Here is a 12,981-nt window from a genome sequence, read left to right on the forward strand (position 1 = left end):
CCAGCACAGATCTCCATTTCGTGTCACGGACAGCCACTTCTGTGGGGTTGTGTTGATTTTTATGAATCAACCATCACATAACACCTTTTCTAACAATTCAAATCACACATTTACGTTTAAATGTAGCATCAAGACAAATTCCAATGCTAAGTTTGGTGCTTTTCCAGTCCAATGTTACATTATATTTTCATTTATATGCTGCACATCTACTTAAATACATCCCTTAGAGGCAAGACCATTCCTCACTGTGATATTCATCATTTCATAAGTCATTCAGGTGAGATTAGACAATACACCAGGTGATTTACAACATATAGTAATCTAATCTAGCTGTGTGAAGAGCAGTAGGCCTATATCAGGGGTGTCCAACATGCGGCCCGCGGGCCAAAAGTGGCCCTCCAGAGGGTCCAATCCGTCCCTCAAAGTGTAAAAATTCCAGAGAAGACATTAACATTAATTGTTCTTTTGTCATTTCATGTCTGATTTTTGTCATATTCTGTCTTGCTTTTGTTGTTTTTTGTCTGACTTATGTCATTTTGTTTCTCATTTTTGTAATATTTTGTCATTGTTATTGCTTTTGTCTAATTTTATGTCTGACTTGTCATTCGTCTCATGTTTTTGTCATTTCTGTGTTTCCTTTTTGTCTCTCTGCTCATTTTTGTCATTTGTCAATTTTTTTGTCCCTTTGTAACATTTTATCTCTTTAGTTTTGTTTTATGTCATTTGTCTTATTTTATGACATTTTGTTTCTTGCTTTTGTTGTTTGTGTGTCATTTTTGTAATATTTTGTCTTTTTTTGTTATTTTTTTGGTCTTTTTTGTCTGGCTTTTATCATTTGCATCACGTTTTTGTCGTTTTGTTTCACAGTTTTGTCATTTTTTGCCTCATTTGTATATTTTTTGTCCATTTTTTGTCACTTTTTTGTTTTGTTTCATGTTGTTTGTCACATTTTTTGTCACTTTGTTTCTCACTTTTGTTGTTCGTGTGTCATTTTTGTAATACTTTGTCTTGTTTTTGTTGTTTTTTGGTCTTTTTTGTCTGGCTTTTATCATTTATGTCACATTTTTGTCATTTTGTGTTTCCTTTTTGTCTCGCCTGTGTTTTCTGTCTCATTTTTGTCATTTTGTTTCACAGTTTTGCCATTTCTTGTCGTTTGTCCATTTTTTGTCACTTTGTAACTTCGTTGTCCATTTTTTTATCTCTTTAGTTTCGTTTCATGTCGTTTGTCTCATTTTTCATCATTTTGCTTCTTGCTTTTGTTTTTTGTGTGTCATTTTTGTAACATTTGTCTTGATTTTGTTGTTTTTTTGGTTTTTTTAAAAAGTAAAATCCACTATGGTTCAGTTTCAGATGACTAAATGTTGTGTTCCTTTGTCAACACTCTGTGATCTGGAAGTTGTAATGTGGAAATGATAAACTGAGGCTGAATGTTGATAAACTGAATTTATTTTTCTTCAGAAATTTCCGGTTGTTCATGACGTTTTGTAGAAAGATAGTTCATTGCATGTGAACATTTTGCACTAAAACAAAGGAGCCATTAGGGGTTGTGGTTATTTCTAGGTTATTATTCTGTGATTTTACTGGTCACTGGAGATCAGACTGGGCTGAATGTGGAACCTGAACTAAGATGAAATTGACACCTCTGATCTACACAGTTGACTTGTCATATCCTGGTCTCTAGTGATACACTCTCCATGTTCCCATCAGGATCATTTATAATTGTAAAATTTTAAGAAAGTTAGCATTGTTCTAAACATGCATATGGGTCTTACAGCTGTCTGATGCTAAAGGTTTCTGTTAGATTCAGAGGGAATAGTTTTAACAAACTTCTGACATCGTGTGTGTGTGTGGGGGGGAAAGTCTGATTGCATTAGTTATTGGTGAGTATAATTAATGTAAGCTGTTAGAGAGTCTGTTTTAAAGTTGTATTATTATGGACATTTATTGTATTACCAAACAGATTAGAAATTGTATAGCAAAGTGAATGAGAAAGGTGTGTTGTGACGTTGGCCCAGATATGGTTTCTTTTGTTATCTGTAATGGTTTTTGGATAAATATTGTTGAGAAGATGTGGAGAAGTCCTTTCCTAAAGCACTTCGCACAACCCCAAGTCCAGTTTTTTGTGCATGCATATCTGTTAGTGTGCTAGTGTCATTCAGACTTGTGCCTTGGGGAAAGGGATCCAGAAATGTTATTGGGTCCAGCCTAGTAAGATTGTTCTGACCATGGAGCACATTCAGACATGAAGCCAACACGTTGCTGTTAGATTAGCATAACAGGGTGCGTGTCTGACAAGGGCTATAGACACTTAATTATTAGTTAGCAGATGATGCATACACATTTTCCAGTCCAAGTGCTCAAAAACAATGTGGATCATATTGGACATGGATGATATTTATTTTAACTGCTATATACAAGGCTTAACTAAGCAGTTGTGGTTGATAAACACAGTGATAGAGCAAAATATTTGCATATACTGCACTGTGAAGGGCGTATTTTGAAGTGAGATTCATAGGTTTGTGAAGAAAGTAGAGCCTGAAGTCAAACTTGGATATATCACCATCACGCTAACCTGCCCAAGAGAAAGTTCTGTTCAGAGTTGGGGATTTAAATTGGCCATGAGAAACATCTCTTTTCACCAGCTTCACCAAGACTGCCACATGAATAAGGATTACTATTACAGAATCTATACATGTGTACATTAAGGCCCTGAGGTCAGGTCGGTGACCTCAGGGCCATCTAGCAGGTGTACGATGACTTCAGCGTTTTCACGTCCTCTGATTGGATGGTCAGAGAGCTTAGCCAAAGCTAGCAATTCCTATCTGTAGTGACCTGCACAAGCTAAAACTTTATCATAAGTATTAATAGTTGTTTTTATTTTTTATACCAACAATGGCTGATGAGGAGAAAATATTGATTTGGTCGCAGATCTACTTTGAAAGCCATTTTCAAGGTGGACTTTTCAAGAAAAGCTGAACATTGTGAGGAAAGCTAGCAAGCCTGTCCCAGCCGGGAAAAGGGTTTGTCCATCACTTTCAGCTCAGTAACTATGAGCTCTGAGGAACACTGTAACTTGTATTGCTGGGAATGCCCAGTATTAGCAATTGAACGACTCAGTGTTTGGAGCCACACTGAGTTGGCAAACTTCAGTTGTCTGTCCAGTTTAGCAGCGAGTCACCAAAGCACGGCTGGACATTTACAAGCCATGGTACTGGTAAAAAGTTTTGGATAAATGGAGTTCCACAATGAAAAGGGTGAAGAAAAATAGGGAAATATCGAAAGGACTGATCGATTGTGTCATATTTATAGGTAGACAAGAACTGTCATTCGGGGGACATGATGGGATCTCATTAGCCTCTATGATGATAGAAAAGGACCAATTGTCGGAACTGAAATGCACGGATTGCCTGCACAACAGAGTGATTGAACTCTTTGTGAAGAATATACATAAATTTCACTTTATTGGGTTAATATTGATGCTCCTGCTAGATGCGATGTATATGATGCAGGTGAAAGGAGACTTGTTGAATTGTTTTAATAAGCCAAATCGGAATTATCAGTATGCATGCGCATTTATCCCTCAATAGCTTCCGGGTCAGAGTTCATCCCACACTACGTTATCAACAAAGCCATACGATCGCAGTGGAACGACCTGCTATTTGTAGCGACTATTAAGTGTTTACACTGCTTAAAGTCTTTTTAAGGCAATATGCCAGGTCCCATTGTTCAGTGCGGGACTGCCACAACGGTACCCGTGGGCTAAAGAGGTGGATGGAAGAGTTTTGCCCTATTCACGAGTGCAATAAAGGAACCTCGCGCTGTATATGTGACCTGCCTTATATACTCGTCACATTTCCTACTGAAAGAAAAGATCCAGAACGTCGTGCCGACTTTGTAGTCGTTAGCAAGTCTCGTTAGCAAGTTTTGCTCATCTTTGCTAATCAGATAATTATTAATATCTATGTACATACAGGGTGGCCATTTATTTGCTGCTGTCGACTCATTCTCCCAACCTTCTCTGAGCTCTAAAGGATCTGGAATTCTCAGGTGACACCCGTCAACATCGATCTCGAGCAGGGATTTATAATCAAGGTTGACAGCCTCCCTTTCCTGCTGTTTTGTTAAAACTATTGGGGCCTTTTGAAATGACAATGCCCAAGCAGGGGACACGAGTTCTTTCTTTCGCTTCCCGAAAACACTGTATCCTCATTTCTTACAAAGTTCCTTTAAAGCAGTGTTTCTCAAATAGTGGGGCGCGCCCCCCTGGGGGGGCGCAGAGGCATGTCAGGGGGGGCGCGGGCGACTGAGAGGAAAAGGTCCTTCAACGCGGAACTAATTACCTGAACTATTGTTTTAACGTCGGCCTGTTTTTCGCAGCGTACAACAATACTGAAATTGTGCTGGCCCATAGACTGTATATGCCATAGATATAAAATATATATATATATATTAATAATAATAATGATCTTCTATATATATCTATGGTATATGCACTGGCCGTTCAGACTCCGAAGTACAGACTCCTGAGAACAGGAGAACGCATCGTTAATGTGCAGTCGGAACACCAGCGTACTCGATCACGTCACATACTCGGCTCATGTCCTTCGATTATTTTTACCAGCAATGTCAAACATACGGCCTGTGGGCCAAAACCGGCTCACCAGATGGTCCATTTCGGCCCGTGGGACGACTTTACAAATGATAAAAATCACAACAACATTAACTGTAAATTGTAAATTTGTAAAACTGTAAATTTAAAATAATTTCTAAAACTTGACAAGTTGTTCTGATCATGAAGTAAAATACTAGATTGTTCAGTTCCAGATACCTGTGACTGAATGTTTTGTGTTTTTGTAGATAAACTGTTATCTGGCAGTTACAATGCATGTGTAAATGATGAACTGAGGCATAATAGGCTACTGTTGAAATTGAACTTGTTTTCCTTAAGAAATTTCAGATTCATAATATTTTGTAAAAAGATAGTTCATTAAATGTGAACATTTTCAAAATGTACTTTTTTTTAACTAAAACAAAGGGGAAAAGTTGGAGTTTTGGTTATTTATAGGTTATTATGCTGTGATTTTACTGGTGGGGCCCACTGGAGATCAGATTGGGTTTATGTGGTTCCTGGACTAAAATGAGTTTGACACCCCTGATCTTTACTGTGAAAAACAACAAAATGGAATCAGATAAAATAACACAGCCCTGCATATTCATGTTTTCACAGTTTATATATATATATATATATATATATATATATATATATATATATATATATATATATATATATATATATATACGCACGAAGTTATTGGGGGGGCACGAAAGTTTTTTGTCCTCTGAAGGGGGGCCCGACAGAAAAAATTTGAGAATCACTGCTTTAAAGCATCGACTTTACAATGCTCAAAGTAATCAATATCTGCGTAGCACTCGGCCATGTTTATGATCTGGGGTATCCTGACCTTTCACCCGGACCAGCATACCTTGCGCGCGGCGAGATTCCGAATTGGCTTATTGGGTTGCTTGCTTTAGTAATGATATTCATTCTCGCTGCATGAGATACAGTCCTGGTCACCACTATTGGCACCCTTTAATTTTTTGTATAACCTGTACAATATCTTTAGAAATAAATGAAAATGTACCAAATTCATATGATCAGAATTTTTTAATTGGATGTCCAAAGTAATTTAACAAAAAATATTATTTTTATCTTACATGTTGTAAGCTCTATTTTCATTTCGTCTGTCCACAAAACATTTTGCCAGAAGGATTGTGGTTTGTCCAGGTACTCTCTGGCAAAGATCAGTCGTTCCTTTTCATGCCTTTTCTTCAGCAATGGGGTCTTCCTTGACCACTGCCCATGAAGCCCTGCTTGGTGTAGTGCGTGGCATATGGTACATGTTGATACCATTACCCAAGATTATTCCAGGTCAGCTTTCAGGTCTTTGGATGTTTTATGTGGTGTTTTTTCCACAGTTTGCACCAACCTTCAAAGACTTCTCTCATCAGTTTTCCTCTTCCCTCCATGTCCAGGCAGGTTGTTGACAGTTCCATGCTTAGCAAACTTCTTAACAACATTGCACTCTGTTGAAACAGGGATACCAAGGTCTTTGGAGATGGCCTTATACCTTTTAGAAGTAACAGGGAATAACGTGGCTTTTTAAAACATTAAAGTCATCATTCATTGGCTAATTTATGTCATGTGGACAATGACAGTTTATCACCAGGTGATTGTAATTTCTGCTTAATGGCAGCTGAGTCAAAATGTTTTTTTCCCCTACACTGATCTAAAAGGTGCCAATACCAATGTCACAGCTCAATCTTTCCATTTCTCTATTTTTTCCTCGAATTGCTTTTTTAAAATTGCAGTTTTACCATTTGCTGTTCAGTATCAAACATGAGTTGTCTGTAGACCAAAGCTGTTTAACTAGATTTATTTTTTCAGGAGATATTCTACATTACGTGTTTAAATTTCTTGGGTGCCAACAATGGTGATCAGGACTGTACCTGTCTGGGATGCAAAGTCCTGCCATACTGCCTTTCTGAATAATACTGATGGTTTCTGTAGCCGTGGTATCATTTTGATGGTATTAAGAGGTGGTCTGGTTCAGTTAGGATGCCATTGAACGCCTAGGTGTAAGATGCACTGATTAAATATTCGAAGTATGGTAGCTGAAAACCTGCCATTAATAGCTAGGCTTCTTCATTGATAATGATTCCTATCAATGAACATGTACAATAGAAATGGGACTGATAACATTTGAATATAACTTGATGCTATGATGCTTTCCTGTTTACTACGCAATCAATTGACTGAGATCAATAGCAGTTTATCTCCTGCAGTTATATTGGCTGTTCCTCTCGGCTATGTTAATAATTTTCTGTTCTGTCACATTTATTGTCCACTAAAGCTCATGTCTTAAAACAAAAATCAGTTCCAGGGTAATATGTGGCCGCCTCCTAACTGAGCTGCTAGCTGCTAGCATTAATAATGTTAGTGTTAATAATGATTACTATAGCTGAATATGTACAAAAGAAATAGCAATGACATTTGAGTGTTATGTGATGCTAAGATGCTCTCCTGTTTACAATTGTACAATTTCATTCAGAGTAGATACAACACAAGCAAGAATCTAGGCAGGAAAAAACAAATTGGGTAAGTGCCATAAACTAGTTCAATTTTGGTAGGACCTTGGTGTCTTGGGGGTTTTTACAATCTGTCAAGTGTAAAGGTGTTCACACTGAAGAGCTGGGTCTTTAGTCTTTTCTTAAAGACTGAGGGGGTCTCTGCAGATCAAACAGAGTTTGGTAACTCGTTCCAGCACCAGGGAACCACAGAGGAGAAGAGTGCCGGTTTGACGAACTAAAACTACAAATCTCTGTGAACAAACTCACCCAGGAGTGTTGCATTCTGCTTTCAACAGAGACTTGGCCCACTTATCACCGATGCTGTCATAGAGCTAGCAGGATGTATGTCATTTTACTGTTAAAGATATGCAGACTTCGGTATAAGCAAGGATTAGATTATACGTTTATATCCACAACAATTGGTGCACTAATGCTCAAATCATACACTGCCACTGTTCTTGTGTTTTGAAGTACCTGACAGTTAAGTGTAGACCCATTTACCTTCCACATGAGTTACTGTTGTTATAGTCACAGCTATTTACATCCTGCTGGATGTTAATACTAATGTAGCCCTAGGTTACTTACACAGCACCATAACCTCTCAACAGAGCACATGTCCAGAGGTAGTTCATATCATAGCTGTGGATTTTAAGCATGCAGTTTTAAAGAATCATCAGCTGTTCAATGACAGGGGTAAACACGCTGGATAAAGCATATTTTAATATCAAGAAAGGCCTTAAATCAACACCACTTCCAGATGTAGGCCAGTCAGATCACTCATCCATACTCTTAACCCCACTATACACTCACCTCAGAAGAAAAGTTCAGCCCACCACAACAACTGTAAAAGCATGGCCTGGGGGAGCGTCCTTGCAGCTGCAGGATTGCTTTTGAAGGACTAACTGGGACATCTTTGAGCATCAGGCCTTGAAGGACACATCAACTGTACTCAACTACATACAGAACTATGTTGAGAATGTTACTGGGAACAAACACATCCAAGTGTACCCCAATCAGAAGTCCTGTGTGACAAAGGATGTTAAATCTCAAGGACTGTGTTTTGAAGAGAATTAATGGGACATCCTTAAAATAGGGAATTGCAATTGTCCAACCTGGAAGCTACAAATGCATGACTAGTTTTTCAGAATCACTAAGAGGCAGGAAGTTCCTAGTTTTGACACTATTACGCAGGTGAAATAAGGTCATCCCACAGACATGCTTTCTGTGTGAGTTAAAGGATATATTCTGGTCAAAAATAACCCTGAGGTCCCTTGCAGTTGATTGAGAGGCCAAGGCAATACCATTCAGAGGAACTTCAGTTTTGTCTGAATATAAATCAAGAGAATTACAAGTCATCCAGGCTTTTATGTTCTTCAGACATGCCTGGAGTTTGACTAACTGATTGGTTTAATTTGGCTTTATAGATAAATATAACTGGGTGTCATCTGCATAACAATGGAGTGTTTCTTAATAATATTGCCTAAGTCAAGCAAAGTAAATAATATCGGTACTAACACAGAACCCTGTGGACCTCCATAATTAATTCCGATGTGAGCAGAAGAATCATCATTAACAACGAACTGAAATCTATCTGATAAATATGATTTAGTGTTGTTCCTTTAATCCCACTGACTTATTTCAGTCTCTAATAAGATGCTGTGATCAGCTGTATCAGACACAGCAATAAGATCCAGGAGAACCAGTATATAAACCAGTCCACTGTCTGTGGCAATTAGAAGCTCATTGGTGGCTTTCACCAGTGTTGTCTCTGTAATATGATGCATTCTCAGTCCTGACTGGATATCTTCGTACAAACCACTTCCATGCGGATAATCACATAAATGGCTTGCAACAACTTTTTCAAGAATTTTAGAAAAAAATGGAAGGTTGGATATGAGTCCATAATTGGCTAAAAGACCTGGATCCAGGGTAGACTTTTCAACTAGTGGTTTGATTACAGCAGCCTTCAAAGCCTGCAGTACGTAGCCAATTCATAAAGAGAGGCTGATGATGTCTAATACTAGAGTGTAAATTTAAAGGAAAGATGTCTTTGAACACATTCTGATTGGTATGGGGTCTAACAGACATGTTGTTTAAGGTTGGCATATGGCTTTGAAGAAAAAAATAATGGAATAATTTCCTTAAATATAGTTACTGCGTTATCAGATAAACATCTGCTGTAATGGAACTTCTTGGTAAATGCTCTGTAGTCCATTATTGGAAATTCAAATGTTATTAACCCTTAGATGCACAAGTGACTGGACACTCACTCTTCCGTAAGTGGGTATTATGGATTTTTGACCCACTTATGTATCTAAGGGTTAAAAAATGATCCAAAAAAAGAGGGGTTTGAAAAACAGATAAATTTATTTGCCATATGTCAAAACAAGATAAAGGGTGTGTTTCAAACAGTTAGTTCGTTTATTTACATTTTGGGAAAAAACAATTACAGTCCAACACAGAACTAAGTGCAGAGTTGACAGTATCATTCTCATCGTTGATGTGGATAGTAAAGTAACCTTCTATTATAGCCAGTCAGCCAAGAACTCTGAGAATTCAGATAAAAACTCAGATTAGGGGGCAGGTGATCGATATCCAACAACTAACACAGCTGTTTTTTGAGACTAAGACCAAGGCTTTGAAATTAATTACGGCGAAGTTTGAGTCTTTGGTTTATTAATAAGTTTGAGTGAAAGATTGCTGCCACTCCTCCTGCTCTGCCTGTACTTCTAGGTTTATGGAAATGAATATGACTCGGGGGAGTTGATTCATTTAGACTGACGTATCCTTCATGCTGCAGCCAGGTTTCAGTAAATCAGTATGATGACCAGTTATCAGATCATGAACTAAGAGATTTAGATGACAGAGATCTAATAATAATAAATTGTGATGACGTCATATTAATCTGAAATAGGTTGTTCTGAACAGGCCTTCTGGGTGGTCGGGGGGCAGACACAGTCTCTATGGGATACTGGGAGGGTGAGAACCAGAAGGAAGCAGTAGAGAAGGGTATAAGACTGCAACTCTCTGCTGCTCAAATTGGGGAGAGGAAATTATGCAGTCTGACATTGCAACATTTTTGGGAATTTACACGCTGATTTCACATTAATTTTAGTGACGTCCGATTCCCTCAGCTGAATGTCATTACTGCCGACATGAATTAAAATTTTATTTTATTAACTACCATAATTTCGTTGTTGTGTTACTCACCAATATATATATTTTTTTACCAGAAAAAAATCCTAATACACCTCTGATGTTACTGAGGACATGATACAGTCCACAAACTGAAAAACGGAAAAACTAAACTAACTGAAAATATGATAATACTCTTTAACATTTAACAGGAGTAGTGTACGCACTTTGATATGCTATTCCTGTGTTGCTAACCTGCATCAATGAAGCAGAGAAACATACAAGCAATATATGATTGACCGTTTATTCAGGCTACATATTTTGACATCAGCTTATTCTCAGGTTTACCGTTATGACCATTGGCTGATGTCCACTAAAGCCACCAAAAGACATCTGCAACTGAGCAAATACGATTCAGACAACAAACTAAAAGAGTCAAGAGAGACTGACTTAATAGAGATAACTGCTTTTCTCTCCATTAAATGATCTTCTGTCTCACTCTTCCCTCCCCCCACTATGATAACTGGCTTTTTATTCTGCTTCTCATTGTGTCAGTTCAGATTAACTATAAACACGTTTGACGTGATGAGACGGCAAGTCTTAAGAACTAGTTCTGAGAAACCATAACCATCCCTAACCCAACCCATACAGCTTACAAATGCTCTTATTACAGCTTCAAAATGTGTAGGAAGCCTAAAACCTGAAAAGTGGAGAGTACTGGAGCAACAGCTTGATGTCAGTGTTGTTGGAATCACATATTCAACTGTCATAGTCACTGCATTATAGCTGTATTTTGTCAATACTTTAGATTTTTTTAGTACTTTATCCAGAAGTAAGTTAACAAATAGTACCTGTTAATAGTCTTCTGATTACAGGGGATCCTCGACTTACATCAGCGTTCCGTTCTTACAGATTGATGTAAGTCGATTTTCACCGTAAGTCAGAACTCCGGAGAAAATGTAAACAAAGTCGTTACGCACATCAAGATATCGATCAGTTCTTCATAAAAGTCATGAATGCCATCGACTTTCATGCATGTATGGGTAATTTTACAAGAAGATAACAGAACATGTTGCACTGTTTTTACAACTTGTTCTAATAATGCCGATATCCATTGGTGTTTCGTCCTGTTCTGAGTGTTTTATTAAATCTAATTTCACTTCCATGGTGTGTTGCCCTTAAGGCAGAATTATTGATGTATTTTTATTTTGAAAAAGCTTTTATTTTGAAGTTGTCTGTTGACAGTTGTCACTTCCTGTCAGCCACAGAGGCAATGTTGTAAGTAATTATCTTCATTTTTGGACTTAGTGGTTAAGTTAAAAGGATTTATTTACATGTATGTATGTTGTTTTATTCTGTTTTTGCTGCAGTTTTCACTCTGTTTGTAATGAGTATCAAACAAAGCCTTCAACGACGTGTTCATACAGGACCTCCTGTATTCCTCTTAGAAGAGCGGTATTGGTCATTCATCAACATTGATTAGCAGCACTGGCATCTGTCAAAGTCCTGTGAAAGTCTTGCATGTTCCAGTACCGAAGCAGAACGGATAGTCATAGATGTGCTGTGAAATTATAGTAGAATTTGCTTGGAAAAGGAAGAAAGAGTTGGAGTAGAACTGTCTTTATCAGAGCAAGGTGAACATCTTAGTTGTGGCTTTTCACCAAATATATATACCCCGAAATGCATCATGAAATGACTTCTACCCTCTCTGAGTCCACTTGCATTGCTTTGTTGCTCAAAACAGCTTTAAATACACTTATCTGAGCATCGGTGTAGTTGTGCACCTAACTGTTTGCTATGGTAATTTGTCATTAGAATGGCAGTAGTAATGTTTTCTCTTTTTATGTAGTGAAAAAAGTGATTGTTTTACAGGCGAATTGACTAATTTAATATTATATTACAAGGTTTTTACTTCATGCAGTATTTGGGTCAATATATAATTGTGGGATTTTGTGTATCATAGTTGACATTTTTGCTGTTTTCAGGCCTAAAATCAACATGACCGCCTATAACCAAACATCACATGGCATTTTTAGAGAAATATTTTTCTAAATATTATATATACAAGTGTATATTAAAAATTGTAATTTAAAATGTATATATTCAGTTTGGACAGTTATTTAGTTAACATTTTAGTGATATCCAGTCATTTTAAAAAAATTAATAAATGATTGTTTCCCTAAAAAAAATTATGGAATTTGTAAAGACATGATCAGAATGAACATAAAAATGTTAGTTTTTTTTAAAAATAAAAATGTATGCAGATATATCCCATCGACTTCAAAAGTTCCTCAATTATATATTGACCCGGACAATTTTTGAGTCAATTTGGACAATTTTCTAGTCATTTTCAACAAGTTTTATCTCAGTTTAGATCTTTTCTCGTCATTTTGGATCATTTTTGTGTATTTGGGATAATTTTTGAGTCATTTAAGAGAAAATTTCATGACATTCTGGACTAATTTTCCGTAATTATGGATCATTTTCAAGTCATTCTGGAAGAGTCGATATATAACTGTGGGACTTTTTGTATCAAAGTTGACATTTTAGTGATATCCAATCATCTTTTATTAATAAGTGATTGTTTCCATAATAAATAATTAGGAAATTTGTAAAGACCTGATCAACATAAAAACACAAGTTTTTTTTACTTTTAATGAAACTGTATCAGATGGATCAGAGCTTGAAATACAAAGTACACAATCTTACATTTTTTTT

General features: G+C 37.1%; 1 protein-coding gene across 4 annotated transcripts in view; it reads left to right on the plus strand.

Annotated features, from left to right (window-relative positions):
- Positions 1-12,981, plus strand: part of LOC111570676 (glutamate receptor 2-like) — a 78,908-nt gene that overhangs the window by 658 nt on the left and 65,269 nt on the right. The window lies entirely within an intron of this gene.

This window comes from Amphiprion ocellaris, chromosome 4 (genome assembly GCF_022539595.1).
Source record: "Amphiprion ocellaris isolate individual 3 ecotype Okinawa chromosome 4, ASM2253959v1, whole genome shotgun sequence".
Classification (NCBI taxonomy): domain Eukaryota; kingdom Metazoa; phylum Chordata; class Actinopteri; family Pomacentridae; genus Amphiprion; species Amphiprion ocellaris.